At 41.6% G+C, this 25,258-nt stretch overlaps 1 protein-coding gene across 20 annotated transcripts in view; it reads left to right on the forward strand.

Moving 5' to 3' along the window:
- The window catches only part of LOC105049643 (uncharacterized), a 123,743-nt gene that overhangs the window by 62,257 nt on the left and 36,228 nt on the right, over positions 1–25,258 (forward strand). Inside the window, exon 1 of one of the 20 annotated variants that reach the window (XM_073261801.1) lies at positions 1,384–1,501. The exons of the other annotated variants lie outside the window; for them this stretch is intronic. The gene's annotated coding sequence lies outside the window, so the exon portion shown is untranslated. Of the gene's footprint in view, positions 1–1,383; positions 1,502–25,258 lie in introns of those variants that run through there. 20 annotated transcript variants of the gene reach the window in all.

Raw genomic sequence — 25,258 nt, forward strand, 5'->3', positions numbered from 1 at the left:
CTTCATCTCTCTCTTTTCCTCTTCCTCTTTTTCCTATCTTCTCTTCTTCTCTCTGTTGTTGCCTTGGTGGTGGTGGCTGTTGCCATGGGGAAACTCTTCATCGGGGTAGGTATGATTAAGCGTCTTATTTTATTGTATAGCTGATTTTAATTACTGGTTAATGGGTAGATGTTAGAACTTTTGGCATGTAAATAAATTCTGTTAGAAAATAAGTATTAGGTAATGGAATAAAAAGAGTAGACCATTAGGAGAAGGGGGAGTGTTAAGGGAAAAGAACGTCAAGAGAATTGAGAGATTAGAGGTGAAGTTTTGAAGGTGGATTGATTCGATCTTATTTTAGTTTAAAAATTTTATCTCCCTATTGGCTAAGTGGTCGAAGTTGAAATTTTAATTAAAGAATGCTAACTCATAAATCAACTTGAGGATCAAATTTGAAAATTTTTGGATGAATTTAGCTAGGATAAATAATTAGTGAAATAGAGCTGTGGTGAAAGAAAAAGATGAAGGAAAGGCTATTGCATCATTTCTTCTCTTTCTTTCTTTTCCCTAAAAATAGAGAATTTTGAGAATTGGGACTTAAAAAGGTTGAGAGAGAGTTATTAAGTAGTAGTTCAAAACATTGTTATGAGTTGTTAACTTAGTTGTGGTTGTGGATTATTAGGTTCTAAAAAATTATGATAGAGTTGTTAATTATTCAGCTGTCGGCATATTTGAGGTAGGTAATATTTATATTTTATAATTAATCTAAATTAAATAGATCTATATGTAATCTTTTGATACGATACCAATTATTGTAAGTATCACTGACATGTTATCAAGATCAACTGAATCATGTGAAAATTTTCTTGTTCGGTTAAGATAGTACAAACTACTATAAGTACATTCAGATCTAGTGGTATATGAAATTATTGTATATCATCCATGTGACATGATACAAATGATTGTAAGTGACATTTATATTTTATCATGATCTATTTGAATCAAGTAAGAATCATTTTATTCATTTGGAATGATACAGACTATTGTAGATACAATCAAATCCGCTTGTGTATGAAATTGCTGGGTATCATCTCTTTGATCTGATGTGAATAACTTTAATTGATTTCTGATCTAAGTATGCCTGAAATTTATATATTATGAATCATTAATTAGTGAATTAAGACTTATGGTTTGAATTGAATGATGTTACATACAATGATCAGATCAGGCTTACTAAATGATGATTATTGCCTATTAAAATACAATGTATCATAGCTGTATCAAATTGTATTAAGTTATATCAATTTGTATCAAAGCTTTATAAAAGATATATTGAAAAAAAATAAATTTAAAATTATACATAGTTATTGATGTGGTCTCATGGGCCAAGCCAGCTATCAGGCAGTGAGTGAAAATCAATCCAGAAAGAGAGAAGGTCTAGTGCTCTCAGCAAAGTACTATTTTCTTCGCTGAAAAATGGGCTTTCGAAGACCAATCCATTGGAAGAAGCCTGCCATCAAAGGTAAGTGGTCTAAGCCGCTTTCCATGCACATAATTGTCCTATTTTTTCTTCAATCTTCAAAGAAGCCCTACTTCAATGAAAGCTCCTTCTCCTTTAGGATAGGCTCATCATTGGTCCTTCTTTCACTAAGAATCTCATGATCTCACCATTTTCTAGTAGTTCACATGAAATTTCAGGGTTGGGACATCTTCTGCATCTTCCTCAGCTCAGAAATCCCACCCTGCTGTTTGGAGGGGAACTACCAATGTAATTGGATGGGCTTTCCTTTTCACTAGCGAAGTTTAGGGCTTGCCTTAAGATCAGAATGATTGAAGAATTGAATTGAACAACCAATGACTCCCTTCTTTACGTGTCTTAGACCCCTAATTGCGATACTGTTGATTGATTCATTCTTGTATTTCGTGAGGGACTGGCTATTTGAATAGTAGAAACCTTAGCTATTTTACTCGATTCCTACCTTGGGTCATGAGATCAGCTCTATTCAGCTCAGAAGTCACGAAACTCTCTTCATTTACTCCAACAGTGAAGTCAAAGGCTACGAACAAACCTTCCTCCGAGGGTTCTTTAGCATGAAATTTATATCAAGTGGATTGAATGAAAGAATGTTTCGAGAATGCGCATTAGCAAACCTCGGCTTTCGTTGAAGTATCGGTTGGAGATGATACCGTGAAAGTTGCTTGTGCTGCTATTTTTTTATTTTAGTCATCCAGAGATGAAAATCAATTTTTCTCTGAACAAGGGAGAAACATAAGTAGCCAATACGTATAAGCACTGCGTGTCAGTAGCAAAAGCAATAGTTTATAGTCAGTTGGAGATCAGAGAAATGGTGGTCCTATCCGATCGACACAGGCTATATTTGCTTGATATTGACCCATCAACAGTAGGATTTGCTGAACCTGACTGACTAACGCATAATCTGTAGCCAGAGGAGTGGAGGAGGCGGGCATAGGCTTGTAACGGGCAGCCAACAGGAGTGTTAAGGAGCCTAGCCTTCTTTCGTAGACAAGGGCATTAAGGCTGTCCTTCAGAGATGGAGAGAAAGGGCTGGTATAGAATCTGATCTTTCTCTTTGTTTCGTTCCGCTCGTTGTGGCCTTGACATAGCGTTAAAGGGAGATGGGGTATAGAATCGGAATAAAAGACTAGAAGAAAGGCATAATCCTCCACGGAATAGAAATTAAGAGAAAAAAAGCATCCACATCAACTCTTTCAGATGAGTAAGATGCTAATGAAGCATCTATAGAAGTATAAGGAGAGTATGGAAATATTTTCGATATATGAGTGGTTTGGTTATATAATAAGAAAAACATGATGATAAATTCGTCCAACCTATTTACTTGGAAGTAGAACGAGATGATCCATTGAGGGGAGGGCGGTGGGAAGGAGGGAACAGTAGAGGCACGACTTCTAGTGGATCCCAGTTATCCTTGACCAAAGAAGGAGAAAGCCTCTTGCTCGCCTGCTCTGTTAGCTGAAGATCGAGAGAGACGATTGGCAACCGAAGCTTTCTACTCCAAATCAGTCTTCGCTGGATGACTCGATTCTCCATCGCGTGGATGCCCCACAATCCGGTTATAGGTTCAGAGTCGCTTTATAGGAACTTCAAGAGAGAGAAGAGAGATCATAGCTTAATATCAAAGGGAAAAGGGACATCCCTAGCGAACCCCTTTAAGCATGAGATTGGATATCCTACTTTCGCCGCATCAAGACCGCTTCACCCCCGCATTGAAGGCTGGGTGAGAATAAAGAGAGAGGGAGCACTCATGGCACACTGACTATATCCGTTCGAGAAGAAAGTAGAGTTCCTATTCAATGCTACCCCTGAGGGAACAGTCGACTCAAAAGAGATTGGGCCCCGTGCCCTTTGCTTATAGTTCGAAAAAAAATGGATTATCATTCTCGAAATTAGAAGAGCGCATCCCAGAACTAGCTTCTTTTTCAGGATCCAAACTGTGGGAGGAGAGTGATCGGATGGGAGAGAAAACTTTCCCACCAATGAACATGCTTTTGATAGATCCCGTCAAGAACATTCCAAAGAACCTACTAAAGCCAAAGCCCGATGAGAAATGCGAAACCAGTTCCCAACAGGCTTGAAAGTTAGATGACCAAACCAAGATCAAAGAAAAAACTCTCCTTTCTGAAGGTATCCCCAAGCTGAGTCTGGTTGCCAAAAGGGATGTCTGGCAAATGAAAGGCAAAGGAGTTGCCTACTCTGTACTTTCAGTCCAAATAAAGCCGACTGTATCTCAGCTTAAGTCGAGAAAGCTTGACGATGACTTTGTCTTCAAAAAAGAGAAGGTTGGTATTATCTTTTTTCATGCCTTAAGGGCTAGACTAGAACTTTCCCCTCTCGATCCTCAACTCGCCTTTCTGTTTACATACAATCTGCAGATGAAATGGCTCAAAATTTTGAGTATCAGTCTCCGAAAGCCGATGTCAATACTCTCCGAAATCTCTTAAATGCTATCAAGAGAGAGTCAACCCGAGCGGTGGGGGGACGACATGAATGAGCGCTTCCTCTTCGACTTGGTTTCCGAATATGCCTTTACTTGTGTTTTTTTCCTGGTCTTCCCATTGACTTCTGCCGAATACGAAAAAGTCACTATATTAGCCATCCCTTTCGCCTTTAGATCGTGGACTCGGGCTTGTTGAGAAAACACTTTCTATACATTAGACATACTCTTACTCTAAACTAGTAGATTTCGAAAGCCATGAGCCCCCTTCACGAAAGCCTATGGAACAAACTTTTTATTTTTGATTAACTCGTCGCTACTTCTGACCCCTCTACGTACCCTCTCTTTATCAATCTGACCCTTTCATGTACCCGATACTGATTCCCAAGTAGAGGGAGGAGAAAAAAAATCTTACTAAGTCTTTCGATAGACGAGAATACTCGGTTACAGCATCCGACTAACCAACTATACCTGACCCAGCTTGATGGACAGGTTTTGATACGCATGCCACTGCTCTTCGAGTTTTGGTTCGGCCATGAATGGCCATGAAAAGGAGAATTTTTTTTACATATTGGAGATCAAGAAGATTGGACGATGAATTTGGATCTAGTGTGGTTTGAATAATAGGCTGTGGTCTCAATATTGGGCTATGGGCTGCCACAAACTCTCCCCAGTTGAGCCTCTTCCTGAACCAAGAGTTCTGCTTGCACCTAGAGGTGCTAGGCAGCGTGTGGAATGGTCGAGAGCATACCCTTTTAGATATATAATCCAAGCCCAGAGTAGAGTTACGTGAACAGCCGTCTGATGGAAAACAACTTTCACGTTTGGTTCAGAGAGCACTTTTTTCGTTGAGAATTCCTCGTTCCCTAGCCAGTGAAAAAATTACACATTCATGTCGTATGCTGGAAGAAGGAAAAGAGGCTCGGACAAGGGCAAGACTGAACTGCCTCCAAATTCTGAGTTTTGTATCATGAAAAAGTACATTTTTAAACAAGCTCAATTGGAAGCATACCTTTCACGGAGCTCAAACTCTTGCCATAGCATCGGTGTATGGCGTACCTGAGTTCGTTCTTTATCGATTTAGTGAAAACCAATGCCATAGTCTCGTCTTCTCTCTTCTTACTATAACCAAACTGCACTCCTGGTTTGAAGATGCACCTTGCTGTTTAGTTTCTACATGACACATATGCTAGATTGTGTTATGCAAAAATAACGCCATGTCCGATTTAAAGATATAACTATTATTGTTTACTCCAATCCTAAACAAGCATCAAAATGCACATAGGCTAGCGTGAGCGATAAGGAGAGAAAGAAAGCAGCAAGCCAGCTAACCCTCCGACAACTAGAGCGTAAGCAGATGCAGCTGAAAAACTACTCTAGATAGGCTAGCTCAAAACATCGAGGTGATAGCTTGAGGTCCTAATCTGACTGAGTTATATTTAGGATAAGCGGGAAGGCTCAATAGAGCGGGATCCTCACGTCTACAATGGAGCTTCGCCTTGACTACAAAGTTTAGGGTGCCTCCCTCATGCGGCTTTGCTAGATGGATGCAGAATAGTTAGATGGAGTCTGGCTCAGTCAATTAGTCTAGCCTCCCTTCTGAGTCAGATTTTTTCCAGAATTGTTTCTTGTCAAGTGAAAATGGAGATTCAAAAAATGGTTGGAACCATTTGAACATGACATTTTTGGGGGATAGCTGGAAGCTAGAGAGTAGATGCCTAGCTACAAACTCAAAAGCCTAGATTTTCAATCCTTAGCTTAGAGTCCCAAAAGGTGTTATAAGCTGGAAGCTAAGAAGCTACTCGTTTATGAGTAGTGCCTCTTCCTGACTACTCCACTCCAAGTCGGGATGGGTAACACAAACACAGCTTGTACTAGCTAAACATCTCCTATGTTTCCATTTGAAGGAGTCTATCCCACTGCTTAAGTCTACCCCCTATTTTTATTGAGAGTACATACACAAATTATATTCGTTTATTGTACGATACACAATGAACTTAACATAATTACCTCGACTTTGTTTGTGTATCCTCAATGACTAATGGGAAATAATCTATCTATTCTCATTCCTATATTTGTGTAAGGGCTCTTGCCTAGCAATCAACTTTTTTCTTGTAAAAGAGTAAGTTTCATGCCATCCGAGATCCCCTTTTTGATCTGAAGATGATGGAAATCATCAAGCAGGGTTGGCAAGATCAGTTCAAGAAAGACAGCCTGCTTAGGCAAATTCTCTTTCTCACTTCAGATTGAAGAGGAGTCAGGTGGCTTCAGTTTTTTTCACTGTGCATCAATAAGAAGGAATAGCAAGTTCACAGTAAAGAACAGAACTAAGGTGCCCCCGCGCCTCTTTCCGATGCAGCATATAAAAGAGGAGGACAAGCTGGGGATATTTCTTTACTTCTCGATTAGATCTTCATAGTTCCGACCCGATGAAAGTGCTTAGTCGAATCCGATTCAGTCAGTAAGTACTCCGGTTCATAAGAGGCGGTCCCTCGACTGGGATTCTTCTTTCTCAGGCTTAAGGAAGCGATTGACTCTGAGGGTCAAAAAATTCTTTACTTTAGGAGGTCCTACCTGGACCCTCCACACCAGATCCACCATTGAAAGCTAGCTTTCTGACCCGTGCCCTTGTCATAAGATCTATGACCATATTATGTTAACTGTTCGTATTTTGTTCATTCCATCGGTATGCTCTTAGGTACCTGTAATTGTGATCTGTTTGCCAGAACCAAGGGGTCTTTCTATTGAACCTCCACAAGCAATCGAGATATAGAGACAGAGATTTTTAAGAGATTCTTTCTTGCAGCCTATTATATTCCTTAAAGAGGATTACGCCCATCTAGAAATTTTTCATCCCCTCAAGTCAAGAAGAATCGAATCATCACCTGCAAGCACGGGATGAGTGACAGCTCAAAGCGTAGGGATCCAGCCGAGCATTTAGGGTCCCTTCTCTCGAGTTCGAGTGCCCCCTAAGCCAGTTATATTGGTTCTGCCCTCCCATAGCTTTGAGTTGCAGTGTCAGTTGGAGTGTCATCTAGTGAAAGTGTTATGTTAGCTCTGAGTCATGAAAAGAAAAAGGGCATATGGTAACCCCATGTAGTTCTAGTGCTTCTCCAAGCAAACCAAGAGGGTCCAGGCAAGCCAATAGTCAGCGAACTCGATAGTGCTACTGAAACCACTTTGTGCATCTTCTGTTGTCGGGAAAGAAGTGTTGGGTCAGTCCGACATGTCACGCTTGCTAATACGGCTCGACTGTGTCTCCTATTGATGGTCTTCAAGGAAAGTATACCAGTCTTAGCACACGTTCAAGTGAGAGTTTCAAAGGAAAGCAATTAGTTGGAAGGAGAGTCTGTCAGGATTGAATGATAGAGTAGAGTGGGTCACTTAGTATATCCGCAGTGGGTCGAGGCCTCTTTCAAAGCTCAAAGCCAGAGTGCGTAAGCAAAGAAGCAGTAGTTTGCTGGATGGAATTCCGTCGGGTGCGGAGGACTGAAGACGTGCCTTCCCCAAGGACTCAACATCCCAGTTTGCTACTGATTGGGTACCAAAAAAATAAATGGATGAAGGATGAAATCTGCTCTTTATAAATGAGATAAAGACAGAATAATCAGGACCAGTATAGATTTTTTTTTTTAGCACACTTTAATGTTCAAAAAAGAATTTGCGTCTACTGCGCTCCTGCTTTTATGCTCGGGCTCCTTCGTTCCGTAACCTTAGAAAGTGCGGGTGAACTTGAGCTAATAGCTAGCGCCTGCCTCTGAACTTCTAGTTAAAGACTATTCTCGGTACTCTATCAACTCAATGAATTGCGTAGAAAACGATCAAGAGCTCATCCGCCTCTCGCCTTTCTAATCTTCATTGGTCGTAGGCTAAGAGCTTTCTTTGACTCTGAGTCCTGAACTGATCTTATCTGGGATCATAAATCTCAAGTTTGTCTATGAAGAGCTGATTTAATTGTATTAGTTTCTATAATTGATTTCTTTTGTATAATACTAATTGATAGGATCTCATTGATAAGTACTACAAGATCTCGTGCATTGGAACCTATGGTTATGGATCCGAATAGCTGCAGGATCCCATGAATTCGAAGATTGCCTGCGGAAGTGGAATAACTCGAAAAATGATGCCGCTCCCTTCTGTCTTGGCTACCATGCTCTTGCACTAGAAGGGTCAAATATTTCTTACCTAAGAATATGCCTGAATGAGGAAGAGCTCCTTATGTGGTATCACTTTACCACCATCTGAAATGCACGAAACTTTGATTGGTGGAAGCCAGTCCATGCCCCTCTGTGTCAACGAAACATCTAAATCCCTTTTATTCTCTGTGGGATCCTGTTCCAGTTGTTGAGTCTCAACAATCTTTTTTTTGGAGTGGCCGATCAATCCTCTGCTGATCAGGTTCACTTCCGTCTGATTGAAATTTTATTTCTTCTTTTTGGGTCCCGAGGAGCACTCCATTCCAGCGAGCAAGCAAAGCATACAGAATCAATCAATCGAACTTTCGAGGATAGTTTCACGATCTACAACATCAACTTAGGAAGCAATATCAGACTCTTACTCGGGCATTTGCCCTTATTGCATCTACAATTTCCATTACTCTTTCTGGTGACCTCATCAGTTTTGCCTTATACCCTCTTGCGGAAATGCTCGCACTTACCATAAAGTGTGGTAAGCTTTTGATTTCAAAGATCGGGACTTTCCATTCTTTGCGGAATCTTACTTTGATATTTTTCTATCTTTTATGCTTGAGAGCGCCTAAATACCTCTTATGTATATCTGCTAAAACTGTAAAGGGGCTTACAAAAGTTTTTTGAACTTATTTCCCCTTGGACACTATTCCTAGTTGAAAATAGAGATCAAACCTTTTTCGTATAGGCTCGATTGACATTAGTTTAATCACGTCATCAATTCGTTGCCTCAAGGTATATTTCTGCTTTTCTTGAAACCAGAATTCATTTCGAAATTTTGGTTTGCTATCAGTCAAAAATTGGCTTGAAAGTTTCAGACGATGACAAATCACTATAAGTGCTCGAAAGAAAAGAAAGAGTCAAGCAAGCCCTGTGTGATCGAATAGAAATAGCACTATCCATACCATCGAAAGAATCAAAGATCTACTGGTATGACATCAATCACTCTTAATGTCTTAGCTAGAAACAAAACTCAAGCTTTCTTGTGCCGAGAGGGAGAAAGAGTAGTACTTGCTATTTTTTTCTCTTGTTGGTAGTTAAGTTAGCTCGACAAATCATGCCCTTCGAAAAGAAACCTTGTTTAGTATGTTGGTCTCTTTCATGATCTGTGTAGTCCGATTCTTCTTCTTTGGATTCTCCCAACAAGGGAGGCCAAAGGAAGACCTTCCATACGACTGCTCTGATTTTTTGTTTGCTGTAACTATAAATAGCCGATTTGCTTATTCAACAGCTCTTTAATCAGTTTGGACACTAGACAGTAATAACTGGTAAGGTTAGTACGGACCCTTTTTAAAGGTTACTAGAGTGGCTCCCATTTTTCTTCACTCGAGGTCTAGCTTTCCTTTGGATTGCTTTGCATCCTTTTTGCTTGAAGGAACGCACTCTTTATTGCCACTCGGAGATAGCCTTTTAAGTAAACAAGGCAGAGGAAGAAAAGAAAAGCCCTAGTTTTCGTTGAAAAGTAAACCCGATGGCACTAGTAGCAGAAGCATAGGCTTTTTGGGTACCGGACAGAGGCAAGGCATCGAATCCCTCATCAAGCCCATCGACATCAATAGCTCATTACCCACCAACATCGAAATAAGGAGATGAGTCGACTGACAAATCAACTGCACTAATTGGACTCGACCAGTGCAGGTGGATGAAGCCAGGAGGGATGGTCGGCTTCCATTGGAGATGAAGGGACTAAGTTGGCTATACAAAAAAGAAAAGCTTTGAAGGTCTGAACCCTTGCTATCGTGAACTATCGAAAAAGATCGTGCTTCTTTGATCGACCCTGGAAAAAGAATCCGATGTTGTCGGAAAGCTAGAAGGGAGAGGGCTCGATCCCAGACAGGAGAAGATGATCAGCCGGCTGCTGCTACAAGCTAAAAGGTGTTGGTGTCTGCTATAGGCTAGGTCTGTATCTGCTGACGGCACCAGAAGTAAGAGGGGCAGGCGAATAGCTTGATGAAATTTCATGAGGTGAAAGACTCGATGGAATGTGGTTGCCCTTTTTAAGCCCATTACAGATCATCTTCGAAGTCTTCCATTTCAATCGTAGAAGTTGCAGTTGCTTTGGATTCGTTGCAAGTCGGTCCGTTCCATCCAGTTTGCTTGTATACGATGTCTCCTATGGCTTAGCCGTATCAGGGTAAATCCCTATTCATTACCTGCGCCTTCAACCAATGTCTTTTAGCCCTCCCCCTTTCGATTAGATTAGTAGGGGGCTTCTATGGCATGCATATCCAGATTTTCATGAAGCGGATGGATCGACAAGATCAATAGCAAACACAGGAAGGTAAGCAATCGGTTAATTCATTTCAATTGAGAATTTGATAAGATAGTTTACATCTCAAAGTTGAACTTCAAATACTTCTCTTCTCACTAGAGATCGTAGAAGATCTCCTTTGAGCCCTCTAGTAGCTGAAGTTGTAGTGCTGATCGCGTGCTTTGCCTCCTCTCTCTCGATCGTGTCTTGGCGTTCCCCAGGGTGTGATGAATGTCGTCTTTTCCCTGTCCTCTGCCATCTTAATCTGATTGTAGTCCGAAAAATTATCCAACATGGAGAGCATCTTGCAGCCTGTGGTGTGATCTATGAGAACAGCTATGTGCGGCAGCGGGCAACACCCATGAAGCTCCGACGGAAAGGGAAGGCTCCCTGCTAACGTCGTGTTTTAGGGTTATGATTAGCTGGTCTTTTTATTAAATATTTGATTGATTCAATAAGGACTTCACCTTATCTAACTAAGATAATGAAATGGGAAGGATTGGTGCTAGATTCTATACCACCTAAAATAGAGATAATCATTGAAAATGTGAAATATTTAATAGGATTCATTTTGGAAATGTAGAATGTCAGAGAAATTCAAATTATGTGAGGCTTGAAAGCGGCTTGACTCACTATGATTGGAATCCCACTTCCTTGTAACCCGCTGACTTGCTTATGTTGTACCTCTTCCTTGGCTAACTCTGCCTGTACTTGAGCATGAACTAATCAATCACTTGCATCCAATCCTGGAAACTCTTTCCTTTGTTTGGTAGAAACCCAGCCTATCTGTACACTTCTCTTTCTTATTCTTTCTAAATGTCGACCAGCAAGGGGAGCATGTCTGAAAGACGGAAGCTTGCTCACCAGGTCAGCCAATGAAAGGTTTTCTTTTTCTGCACAGTTTCAAGGATGCTAGTGGATAAGGGGGTTGCTGCTTGTACTGCTAACCATTGATAATGATAAGGAGACTTGTGAAGTCTGAGTTATGAGGCATTGGTAGTCAATCGAAGTCTACAGCTAGAAAAGTGAAGCTCTGGACAAAGAAAGTCAGATGGAAAAAAAGGATTGTTCTTTTTGGAGCAAGCAAAATCTTCGTCTCGTCTCAGTTTCGGCCCAGAGAGTATGGCTTTATGCTAGTTCTCCATCCCAGGGCGATGAGTCTACCTCCTAAGGTCCTCTCCTCTGATCGCTTCGATGCACTTGTTCTAAGGTATGCTGTGGCTGGCTTCTTGTGGAAACCTTCACTGCCTGGGTCAGCTATATACTTCCCCACTCCCCGCTCGGCTAGTTGATAGGAACCATGTCCTAAGGGAGTTTTCCTTTGGGGAAAAGAGTCTGAGATTTTTCACAGCACCTGCGCCTAGAAGCCAACAGTGCCTGCTATCGGAACAAAATTTTTTCTCAGTTCAGGAAGTACTCAATATGGGAGCATAAAGATTGATTCAATCGTCAAAGAGAATAGTTTCAAGCAATTTTTTTATAGCATCTTGTGCCCTTCCACCCAATGGCTTGGATTTTGTCCAATAGGGGCTGGCAGTGTGCATGCAAAGGAGATTCTTACAGGGCAAAGTAGAATACAATAAAAAAGTATTTTTGGAGGGTGAGCAACTCCTAACCCCAAGATACCCGAGATAAGTCGACGGTCCAGATATCGATCCAGCCCAGAGTCAGGGAGGAAAAACCAATCTCAGAAGAAAAATCCGAATGAAAGGGCAAATTCCTTTGATTCTTGGTTAGCTGACTAAGGGCAGATGGAGATACTGATGATGAGGCCATGTGAAACAATATCTAATTTTTTTTTTTATTGTTGGAAGTCCTCTTTCTATCTAAATGTTATTACGATTGATCCGTCAGTACAAAACTCTCAAGCTGAGCACGATCTAGGGTGTGACAAAAAAGTTCAACTCAAGGCAACCAAGCACCTTTTTCAGCATTGCGAGGAAAGATACTAAAGCTTCGAGAATGAAATTCCTTTCTGTTGCCTTTCAATGATGTAATGATACATCAGGATGGGACTTCGAAAGTAACTTGTTGGTGTAAGGCTGACGGTTTCATATGCCCCGACCGCATTAGGTTAGGGAGCTGGGCGATAATAGCTCCTCTGCATCCCAAGCACCACCTCTCCAACTCTCTCCATTAGGTAGGATTTTGTTGGCCCAAACCCTTATTTGTTGAAGAGAAACTGGTCCAATTCGAAGTTGTTGATATTTATACCGATCGATCATAGAATCAAACTATCTTATTGGTTTCCTTTATTGCGACGTAATAGCCTGCTGGTACGCTCCATCCCGATGCCGACCCAATGGGGGATTCATTAAGGAAGGTAGGGTGTGGAGCAAAAAAGTAGAGTCTCGATCAGCCTAGTGCATCAACCATGTGGTACGACGGGCACTCAAAGACTTGACGAATGATGGCCCACCCCACCCAAGAGCGCTTATGTCATATGGGAACTCATGGATGGAAGCAATCCTTATGGTTTTTATATTTGGTAAGAATTTATCATTAGATAGGATGTATCTTTCTTTGATCATTCACACACTAGAAGTCTGTACATGCTAAAGAGGGACTTGTTCTTTTAACTCCAGCTCTGATCCAACATTGGGATTCCTCCTTTTCAAGTAGTTCTTTTAGAATCCGTTAATACGAGATTGAGATTCAATCGATAGCAGATAGATTAATAAAATTCAGTCGATGTGACAAACTTGAAGAAAATTTGACATTCAAAACAAAAGAGCTGTTGTCGATGGAAAAAAGCTATTACAGCTTGGAAGAACCTATTCCAGGTAAGGTCGAACAGCATGAATTGCCCAACTTTCCATTACTAGCTCGATCAATCAATCCAGCATTTTCTGCCTTCCCCTTATGTGTTCTCCCGTACTTCAGTTCCTGGTATAGGGTAGTAGGGAACTGTCAGGACGCACGAGACGAATCGACTGTCCCTGACGCTAGCAGGTGCTGGAGAAAGAGAAGCAATCATCTAGAACTTTGGGGGGATGAAGCCCTTTCAACTGTAGCTTTCACTTTTTTTTTCATGATTTGAGTTGAGTCTATCAGAAGAGGTTGATGGTTGTGCCGACCAGTGGCTTTTCGCTCATCTCTTTTGAAATGGAGTGCCGTCGCGCTCGTTTTCTCCACCTAAGGGAAGGACATTTGTTTTCTTATTTCGTGCACCCGTGAAGTTCTATCTGATGGTGAATTGGTTGATGGTTCTGTCACCTCCCAATCACTGAGTGTTTATGGTCATGGTCCTGTTGAGTAAGACATGTAGGGTCTTTGTAATTGAGCTTTCATACTTTACTGAGAAGGAGAGGAAACCAAAAGCCTCAATCCTTAAATTAAAGCAAGTCCTTGAAAGTTGGAGAGAAAGAGCTCAACTATCCAAACCGATCCCAGGAGAATCATAGATCCACTAGGCTAGAATCGAACGATGGACAAGAATGGCCAGATGCAAGGGAAGGACTCACTAGGCTAGCTGTTGATGCCTTAGGGCGATCGAGAAGAATGCCTTGGGTTTTGGGTGCTCATCCCTGAACACCCCCTTTCCCTTTTGCCTTAGGCAAAAGTTTGAACCTCAATGAGAGCCATGAGGTGAAAATGTTGGTTATCGCATTCAAGTTCTTTTCTAACAGCCAATTATCAGGTCACGTTGATCTGGGAGGACTAGGCGATGCGAGAATTCGCCCAAGACCTCCAATCTGAATCCGAACAGACCTGATCCCTAAGCTTTCCGTCTCACTAGTAGGTGACGAGGGGAATTCAAAAAAAGGAGTAATTGCATCTGTTGATGCATTCGTTCGGATATATTTCATTCCACATGTATCTCTTCTTTCTTCTAGATGGCGAGTTTTCTTATCTTGATCTTTTCGAGACTCATCTGATGAAGGTGATCACCCGAGCTTCTTACAGAGTCGATGTAGGATTGTTGCTTCCCTTCTTTCTCTTTCACCGGTGGTGAAAGCTCTTAAGGCTACCATTGGTAGTATTCTTCTGCCGGTATATAACCTTGTGCTATGGGATCAAACTTGTATCCCAGGGCAATGGCTTCTTTCTCGCAGCAAGGGTAAGAGAGGTGGAGGAATCCATCCCCGAAACTCAAAATGGGGTCTTTGGTATTCATCCCACGCTTCTTTCTTCTTAACTGGCTGCTTAGAGAGTGACGCCGGTTTGATATAATGGTTGAACTCTTAATCAGTCAGGCCCCTTGGTGTATTGATCCACATAGGATGCAGAGGTTCAGGGGCACATTCGGTACCTTCGCGTATGTGTCATCTCCACTCCAGCATACTTATGTTCTTACAGAATGCCCATGCCTTGGTTCTTGTTTGAGCACTGCGCTAGGGGCACCACAGAACGGAGAGTGTACTAGCATCCCTTTGCTTTGTTTGAGCGCTAAGCTTTGTTCGCTTCGCAAGTGACGGTTGTGCTCCTCTTCCTTTGCAGCTTTCGTACACCAGGGAGGCTAGTTAAGCAGCTCCTCTCGTCGGTTATGTCGCTAAGGAAGCTGCAGGATCCCATGAATTCGAGATTGCCTGTGGAAGTGGAATAAGTCAAAAAATGATGCCTCTCCCTTCTGTCTGGGCTACCATGCTCTTGTGCTAGAGCAATGCGATCAGCTTCATCTCAAGCAGGTGTGATCAGTCTTATTTGAATCAGTTTTTCTTCTTTTTCTTTGCCTCTCTCTCACTGATCAGGTGTGATCAGTCTCATCCATATAAGAATTTGGAATTCCTCTTCCAACCCATCCCGAAATGGGCATTATGGCAAAGAACAAGAAGAAAAAGAAAGATGTTGAAAACTATCCAGCAGATAGTATGGAATACTCTTATCAAAACGAGCACTATACTCTTTCTTAGTTTAGGACAGAAACATACTCAAGAAATGCAAAGGTAACCCTAAATATTTCATATTACCTTAGCTCAAAGGTTGTTTACTTAGATATTTCTTATCAAAGCAAGGAATTCATTACAGGCGAAATCAAATTAGAACCTATTTTTGCACCCCTGTTCGGTGGTTTGAGAAAAAAAGTCAAGACATTCAGAAAGAGAGTTATGGACCGTTCGTTTCATATTTAAAACATGGGAGATTACCGGAAGAACTTCACAAATGTACGGAGTTGAAAAGAAGAGTCACACAAGCCATTTCGTGAATCAATGGAATGTCTGTTTATCCATATCTATTCTATCTTTATATGACAGGCCATAGTGAAGTCTTTTATGGCTTGATATAATCGTGCCGAGTAGTCACATATCAGCTGTGCTCAATATGCGGGATGGAGCAGGGGCGGAATCATAGACTATAGATTCTCCAAGATCGATCAGGGAAGAGCTTTATATACTGGGTCCAAGGATGATGGTCGCAACATTCCAACCATCTGCGCTTCCACCAATGACTTCAGGCTCAAGGCAGGGAGCCTCTATTTCTATATAGCCCGTATCCTGGCCTTATCAATGAGTCTTGTGCCTTTCCTCATCCCTCAAATCTCAGCTTATGATGGAACTTTTATCATCCGAGATGATGACTCCCTATGGAGGCACCCCTCGTAAGCAACTCGGCAACCCCGTAGGCCTCCTCGACTGACGTTAAAATAGAAAGTCCAGAGAAAAAGTACTCGCATTCATTTAGAGTAGAAAGGCGAGCTGCTGAGTGGTGTCGTGGAAAAGCAACCATAACGGGACTGGGTCGATACTCAAATCACAAGCACTTGGAAACTCACAGGGAGGTCGGAACAGAGGTGCCGTTAAAGAGTGACAGCAATAGAGGCTCTGAAGGGTCCGAAGGGGGCTAACTACATTATTTATTTTAAAATTAGAATAAGTCAAAGGATAGGCCTGAACAAGTAGACAGAAGAGAAAGTAAAAATAATTTTTTTTGAATTTTTTCTAGTCTTTTCGGTCATCGAGAGTGACTAAGTCAGTATCAAGATGCTAAAAGATAGAAAAGATTATGCACAAAGTCGTCCACCAGGGGATGCTGTCATCAGCAGCATCGGAATTGAATAAAGAGCGGTTCGTGATTTCGTGATTAGGTGGTTAATGCTCTAAACGTCTAAGCAGTCTTTGGTTACTAGCAGTAGTCACAGTAGTGGCATTCCCAATGATCCTTGCCCTTGTAGTTGCAGTGAAAGTGGCAGAAAAAAGGGAAGCAAGTGCAGGAAGGTAAGCAATCAGGTAATCCATTTCAACTGAGAATTTTCTTATCAAGTAAACTACCGGGTAGAAAATGAGTACTGTACCTGAGAAGCTTCCCAAGTATTGTAAAGGAAAGGAAAGGAAACCCGAAGTCTGCTAGCACTCACTCTAACTGTTGGAAGGAATATTGATTTTTTAGTTCCCGTATCTATCTATTCTATTGCTGCAAATGGTGAATAGTCTTCACCGTACTCTTCTTTACTGAGTGAGCCAGGAACTCGAGAAGCAGATCTTGGTTGTAACCTAATAGTTGATATTGATTTCATATTTCTAGCTGAAAACCTGTACTACGCCATAGATGCAAATGGAACTATGGGAACCTGCCCTATGAAATGAGAGGCGGGGAAGAGAAAAAATGACTCATCTGCCCAAAGAAAGAGTCCTTACGTGACGAGAATCAATTTTAGAGATCAAGTCCTCGGACAGCAAGCGTGAGATCGAATAACCAACTAAGATAACATTGTTATACGAGCCCCCTATGCACCGTTCCCAATGGAGGACCGATCGATCCGATGGCTGAGAAACGTTCCAATGGTGGTTCATATAGATTGGAGATCTCCATGAATTTGCTAAAGTCAAATGGTATTTTCCATTTTTTTTAGTAAGGAGTCGTTAGTACTATCGAGGCCCTCATTCTCTTCTTTCGAATCAGGCCGACACATAGTGTTGGAATGGGGATCAACACCACTGAAAGCGACTCCAGTAGGTATCCGGGGTGGCTGCCCAATCGAATTTTCTGCAATAAAAGTCAATCTGTTGTTATTCTACTACACTTCATATTTTCAGAAGTTTCTCTCTATTTTCTAAGCCGAATATGTTTCAAGAGAAGTTTCTTCATAAGATAACCGCTTCATCCTTACCCCGATCTTTTTTATCTCGTTAGGTAACGTAGGGGGCAATTTCGATGTATTAGTCGGAATCACAGCCAACCGCTATATCCAGGGATCCAACAAAATCATTAAACCTGACGACTGCTCGCTCTTTGATCAGTGATTCATCGGCCACTAGATCAATGAAGAATCTCTCAAAAATTCATTTTTTGATCAGTGATTCACCAGCCACTACATTCAGGGATCCCACCTTATTCTCAAACCTGGTGGCTCGATTGTCGGAGGAAAAAAACCCAGCTCTAGGGGAAATGAATTTAGGAAGAATCCGATCCCAAGTGACATTGAATCAGTTGGGGGTATAAGCACTGCTATTTCAGTAGTTGGTGAACTCAACCTAAGGTAGCCTTTTCTTTCTCTTAAAAGCGATACCACCTAATTCAAGAAAGGCCAATAGCAGCTGATGAAACTATAGCATGAAATCGTGAACACACTACAGCCACACTCAGATCTAAGCGCTTCTTTCATGAAAGAAGGGGACTAAACTAGCACTTAAGGAAAGAAAGAAATGGATCAAACGAAAAGAAAAGCTTATTGGCAGCTGCCAACTTAACGAATGGTAAGAGATGCGTGCGCTAGATTCACTCTTTGTTTTTTGTCTAATTGGCATCCAAGTCTTTTCCTTAAACTCCATAGATTTAGTCAGCCTCATATTCAGCGACTCCAATTGTACAAAAATCAGAGATGTGAAGCCGCACTTATCCTTTTAGCAAAAATTGGATCTCTGGTCTGATCTATTGGCTGAGAAAAAGAGATATGTGAGATTTCATATGGAAGGGGCTACTCTTCTGGCCCCAACCTTGGGATGACGACCTTGTTTTGAGAGCTTCCTATGCTTGAATAAACCACATGATTTCAATGGCTTAATAATCAACAGAAAGGGTCTTCACTGAAATTTGTTGTGTCTCACACTTTGATGAGTGGAACCTCTTGTCCCCTCTAATCTGCTATGTTCTTAGCATGCATGATCTGGTGCGTGCGCCTATTATAGTTGTCGAATGGGCTTCTTTCCTTAGACTTTATTATAGATTTTTTAGCCTAGCAAATGAAGAGCAAATCTTTTCATACTGGGATCAGCAGGGGGGAATTAGTGTAAGGAAATAGCAAACCATTTAAACCCATAGTGCGAGGGGAAGCGAGCCCGGAACCAAAGAGGCAAGTCCCACACATAGCTATTGATATTTGAAGTTAGTAAGCACCTGGCCATTTCTCCTGGCAATGCAAGAGAAGAGATAATAAGAAGAAAGAAATATCTATCACCATCCCTTTCTTTAAAGAATCCAGATCCCAAACCAAGTGCCATCGATTTAACTGGAGGAAAGGTAGATGGGAGTGATCCCAGACCAGACCCGGGGTCGAAAGGGAAGCGAAAAATAGAGCAGGTCTTCCCCAAAGCTGGTTATCCATTACTGGAAGAGTTTAGGAAACACCGATCTTTTTGGCATAATTGACTTTTCTTTGATATAGTGCAACTTTTAAAAAAACCCATATTTTTAGTCAAACAAATTTTTTTTTTTTGAAATTCAACTGCGCTATAACTTACAATTTCAATAAATCTTTCGCAAAGTCAAAGTAAACTATGCTCTTACCTCTTAGTCGAGTATCTCCGAACTTGAAAGTTGCACGATTAATAGGGAAAGCCTCCATTCCATAAAAGAGATCTTGCTTCAGTCTGACTGAACCGGTGAGGAAAATCTCGATAAAAATGATAAATCAAATCGGCTCAATGGGTTCAAAGGGCTTGTCCTTTCGAACCGTAACAAACACTCGCTCGGAACCTAAATGGCGGACAAGAGCTCTTGGTCCACGAATGCCTATTAGAGCACCAGCTCATTCCCCTCCTTCCTGCGGAACTAGATTGTCGATATCGACCAAATTTGTACTAATTGAAGAAGAAAAAAGATCTTTTTTCTGCAACACTGCCTCTGAGTCAGGTTGATATTTTCTTATCCCACTCTAGTGCTGGGAGGAAGCCTTCTTTCGCTATCGGGATACGTTGGACTGAAAAAAGGCAATGGCCTCCTTTACTTGGCCCAAGATTTGTTGCCAAAGCTAAAGCATTCGGGTAAGGGATTCTTTCTACCTATTAGTATATAAGTCGGCTAGCTAGCCTTACGAATCTAAAGCTAGAGCTATTAGCACTAGGCTATTCGGACACTATGGTCTATGCTGCTTGCTGCTTGCTGGTCACTTCATTCCAGACTTCCGATCTATCCCTTTTTTTCGATTGAAGAAAGTCTTATATGGTCTCAAACAAGCACCCAGAGCGTTGGTTTGAGAAATTCAAGATGGCCATGGTGAATGAAGCTGGATTCAGACAGAGCTCGTGTGATCATTCTTGGTTTGTTCGTTATACGGCTTCTGGTATGGTTATTTTGTTGGTCTATGATGATAACATTATGAAACTAGGAGATGTTGGGAATCGAGCTTACAGAAGACTACTTTTGTTATGGTGGTGTGATTCTACTCTTCTTTCTCTTTTCTCTCTGCATTTAGCTTATACATAAAATAAAGCAAGAGTAAAAAAGGGATGAATAGCAGTATTCATGAATTCTTTCTAATAGAATAGTTTACTAGACAGTCAAAATTGGGAAGGTAGGCAAGTCAAACCCATTGGATTCATTTCCTGTTCCAACCACTCAAGCGAAGCAAAGTGATTCAATCTTCAGTTGCCTCCATTCCCAAGGGAAGCAAGCCAGTTCTTCAAATGAAGGCAGAGAAGGCTAAAGTCAGGTCCCGTGAGAGCTCAGTGTGCTTTATGATGGATCAACCATTAGGTTATTACTCTTCTTGACCGCTCTTTGCCTTGTCATACCATTTTTTGGTGTGGACTGCAGCAGATCTGGTTTACCCAGATCGATTAAATAAGTGTCTGTAGATGCAAAGTAGTGTGTTTCAATATATGGTGTTCTTTGTCTTTTTTTATTGGGGATCTACTTCGATGCTTACTGGAGATAGACTCCAGGAACAAGCAGCCAAAAAGCCTACTCTTGTGGCTTGCAGCGTAGTGAGAACTATGATTTTAGGAACTCCTTGAGAAGAACCACAAGCAAAATGTGCCAGAGTATTCTCGAAAAGCCGGGTGCCCGCCGCAGAAGAAAGGGCCAATTCTATGATCAAAGATCGGCCCATTGGATGGAATCAACGGCCCGGGATTGAGACCTCGTTGACCCAGTCACTGATCCAGTAAAGTAAAGCCTTGATTTTGGTCTGACTTTTTGAGAAATTTGGGGTATTGTCGCTAACTATAAAGGATAAAAAAGAGAATCTTATTTAAAATTTCTTATTCTATCTTCAGTACTGTCTTTTGGTTACTGGGTATAGTAGGAGCCATGTCTCTCGAGAAAGATGACCCTTCGATCATTTTTCACTTTAGTTATAAAATATATATTCATTTTCGAAATCAACCCTTCGGTCACTTTTCGAAAATGATATAGAGAATATTTTAATCGAAAGGTTGAAACTATAATGAAGACTATAGGGATAAGAATCTTCTCTCTGTAGCTCAACAATTTAACGAATCAAAAAGTGATATTTAGTTCTTACCCAGATGGGCATTTATTGATATTAATGTTGTTTCCAAAAAAAGTGAAGGGGCCCACCTCACCACTCCCCCTCCCCTTACACGGAGGTCACAAAATAGAAGATGAGACCCACCATGACTCAAATTTGTGGCTCGATCCCGCGAGAAATTTTTTGATTGAACGAAGCCAAGGGACGAATGAGAAATGCTTTAGGGAACAACCAAGTACCATCCGACAGTCTTGAAGAGTGAAAGAAGCAGATATTCCTGGCACTGTGCACACATCATATCTCGTTGCTGGCTCTCCCCGAATCACCCATAGATTCTCATTGAAATTTCTTGTATTAAAAAGATCGGCCTAAAGAAGAGAAGCAAGATGTGGGGGTTCAATTAATGACCCCAAAGGGGCCCGAGTGGACCATAGTAACTCGACGAGTCACTGACTCATGAGATCCAGCCTTGATTTTATAAAGCAGTTATTCCATTTTGTTCATTCCGTTGGAGTGGCACGAGAGTGCTTCACAGGATTCGAACTTTTTTCCATCAATCAACCGTGCTTTGTGAAAGAGTGTGCGGTATTGCCATAATAAAAAAATCGGCTGCGAGGGATCAGGATCTCTTTTCTGGCAATGTGGAGACCTTCCCTTTCTACTTCGTTCTCACTAGCCATTTCGACCAATCCTCATGAAATGAGCAATCCTCATGACTCCTCATTTCTGGTTGGGAATGAGTTTTCACTAACTCACTTTCTGATTGCGAGTTTCTCAGTCTGAGTAGACTCACGTCATCTTTGTCAATCATTCTGTCTTCTTTATTGTAGAACCTAATGTAGTGGTAGATCTTCTTGCGGAAAAATTTCAGTAAGTCTACAAGGGACGAGAGATCGACGATCTGGTATTCAAAATTTTGGGCAATCTCATCAACCGCCCCAAGAAAGTCGAAGCTTTCTCGACCTCTTACGCAGTACTTGCTCTGGAGCCAAATCGTTATTGCCTTTCACCCCTTGTTCTCTTGCTTTCATTGTGAAACCTTTCATCTGACATTCTATCTATAGCTAAGCAGCTAGATCCATTCCTATTCTTTCTCACCTGGAGATAATCGAATTCTAGAGACTAAAACAGTGAAGGTTGCAGTGATAGCAGCTACTCCAGCACAGACTCCTCAGGCAAATCAGAATCAGAATAAGATCCAGGAGTGCACTAAGTGTGGCCGACCACATAAAAGAGATTCTTTGCCTGCCTTGACTGATGGATTGGTTGCGTCCACTTTGGGTTGACTTATTGTTTACTCCTTAGGACTAATCGAGGATGATTCGAACAGAGGGTTTCGGACGGTCTAGCCTTTGTGTTTTTCAATTCGATAGTGCCACCTCGTTTAGTTAGTTCTCCAATTCCTACCAATTTTTTCAATAGACTGTCCCTTCTCGTTTGGAAAGAATAAATTATAGCAGTTAATCGCTATCTGGAATTATTGCCCCTTTCGCTACCAAGAAAGAGTAAACTCGAACAAGAGTCAAGAAGGGTAATAAGGTTCTTTAGCCAATTTTAGGAAATGGTACAAAGTGGCTCCGAAGGATCTGAAGGGGGCTTAACGCCCTTGCTCATCATTATCTTAGCGAGTTGGCTCCTCTTACTAATGTATAGTACTACAGCATAGAAGAACTTGGTATTATTATCGCCTCTTTCAGCCACATCATGCGTGATGTTTATCGTCAGAAAATATCTTCTTTCAGATGTAACTCCACTAAGTACTTTCTTGCATTCTCTGGGGCTGCTAGATTTTGCTCTGACGGGCACAGTTTATGATTATGTTGGCATTGCACTTGAGGACTTTATCCTTACCTCAGCTTGAGAGATATTTTGAAAAGATCTTCGAAAACCTCTTTATTCCACATTCGCAGATGAGCCTTTAGCTCTTCAGCTTGATAGAGAGGCTAAGCACCGACCGAGCATGCGGCATTAAACTGCTTCATGACCTCTTTCTTGATTTTTTCTGATCATTCCGGACGCATTCGATGGAGCTTTTGCTTAAAAGGCTTGGCATTCGGATACAACAGTAGACGATGAACAACTAGATTTGTGTCTAGGCCTGGCACTCTTGGTCTTTTGCACCTGACTCCTGATCCGCTTTTGGGGAGTACCTATAATATATATCAGTTTCGTCTCAATACGCTCCGTCACTTACTGCTACTGGTTTACTTTGCTCCTTCCCTTTGTCCCTACCTTCGAGCACAACAAGTAATCATAGTTTGGATTCTACAGCGCTCGTACACCTAAGGCGCTATAAGCAAAGCCTTTCTTGACTTGAGGTAATCATCAGAGCTGTAGTTGGGATACACCTTGGGAAGCCAAGGTTCTACTTAACACAGTGAAGCTGAACTTGACCACCACCTACAAGACGATGGACATTGATGGCTGAAAGAAGGTTGGCAGCTCCCTGCCTATGAGTCGGGAGGACCTTGATTGCTGCTGTCGCTCTCCAATCCAAGATGCGAAACGGTTCGCGAAAAAGAGAATATTGATGGAGAGAAAAGACATGCACTCCCTCGAGAGGAAATCTGAAGCTTTCACTTAGAGAAACAACTTACTGAAATGCTGGATCTCATTAGCAGATGTCATCCTGAAATGCCATATGATGATGATCGATCAATTCACCACTTCACTTACTTCATACCGGCTTGAACAAGGAAAATAGCACTAGAAAAGCAAATAGATAGAGTACGAGACGGAACTAAATAGGTTACGAGTGTGGAGTAGCGAAGGGGCTTTGAGGCAGGCAAGGATGATATAGCCAACTCAAACATTAACAGGGCAGAACATAATCCTCAGGAGTCTACAGACTTGGTGCCACCTTCACAGGAGGTTAACACAGAGGCCTGCACCTCTAGATTGGTGGGTAAGTCTTCAACTTCCAAGAACGTAGAGGCCAACTTAAAAACCACAGCATGTGACTCGAGCAATAAAGTACACACGAAGGCCAACTCCATTAAATCGGATGGAATACAACTTCAGAAGCAAAAAGCAGCAGAGGTGTCATCTCCAGCAGCTCTGACAGGGGAGGGCCTCACAGAAGTAACAAGTTTTCAGATTTCATCCCCAAGCCTCATAGTCTACTCAATCTCCGGTTCTTAGCCAGAATGTGCGGATGAGGAAGCACGAATGAGAGGCCAGTCTTTCTGTTGTCAGATTTGAGGAAAGAACTGTTGTGATTAGCGATGAAAAGGCGAAAGGCCTAGCTCTAACTTGATCGGCCCTGAAGCCCTCCAAAGCATAGGGTAGAGCCATTTGAGGTAGTGATCAAAGGATTTCTTCTCATTAGAGAAAGCTTTGTCTCAACGAATCTTTTTCTACGCTTTCTATTATATTATGATTCAGCATCGAAATAGAAGAGATGCTTTTTCCTCTTACCTGCACCTGCCTTCCTGTAGTGAATATAAGGTTTAGCTCATATTAAGGGACAAATAGGAGAATGCCAACGGCTCCCAATCTTCTTTTAGTCTTTGTCCAAAGATCAGCCTTGCCTTAAAGAGGGGACAGAGTTGACTGAAATAAGCGAGCTTTGCCTTTATTGGAATAAGAGCTATTAGTATAAGAGAAACGCATATGATACGCCATTTTCGGGCTTAGAGAAGAGGGGCAAGCCTAAACCTTCTAAGAGGGAAAGTGCTAAGACCGTTAATGCCCCATCTAGCAAGATAAAAGGACTTAAAGCCTTTATCTCATGGTTTTTAATCGGTTTCACTCATTGATTGCCATAGATAAGCTTTTACGAGGCAAGGGAGGAAGTGGAGCTATCTTTTTTAAGCTATTGATCGCCCACTCCCAAGTTCGAGAGGGTCTTTCGCCTTTTTGAAGAGGAGTTCAGTCATCTTGCAAAACAAGTCTACACTACAATATCAAGGGGCTTGGTCAAAAAAAATGAGCAAATAGGAATAAGCTATCCAGCTTGACTTGAATTAGGAGAAAAAGAAAATGTTGGGGACTCCCCTCTATTCCAGAGAGGGATATACAATATAGGGGAGTCAGGGTCTCAGTTAGCTACCCTAGATGAATTATTTGCTTTGGAAAAGGAGGAAAAAGGATCAAGTCAAGTCCTAAGACTTCTAGAGACAATTCCTATCTCGCCAAACTAAAGGAAAGGAGAAGAGCCTATTCTATTTCGAAAGATCGAATTCTATACCAAAAAGCCATTCAAACTTTCTGGCTAAACGATTGTGTAATATAAATTTTTCGGCTTCGTCATCGAAAGTGGCTTCCAATTGCTTGAAAA

The sequence above is a fragment of the Elaeis guineensis genome, chromosome 8 (assembly GCF_000442705.2).
Source record: "Elaeis guineensis isolate ETL-2024a chromosome 8, EG11, whole genome shotgun sequence".
NCBI lineage: Eukaryota > Viridiplantae > Streptophyta > Magnoliopsida > Arecales > Arecaceae > Elaeis > Elaeis guineensis.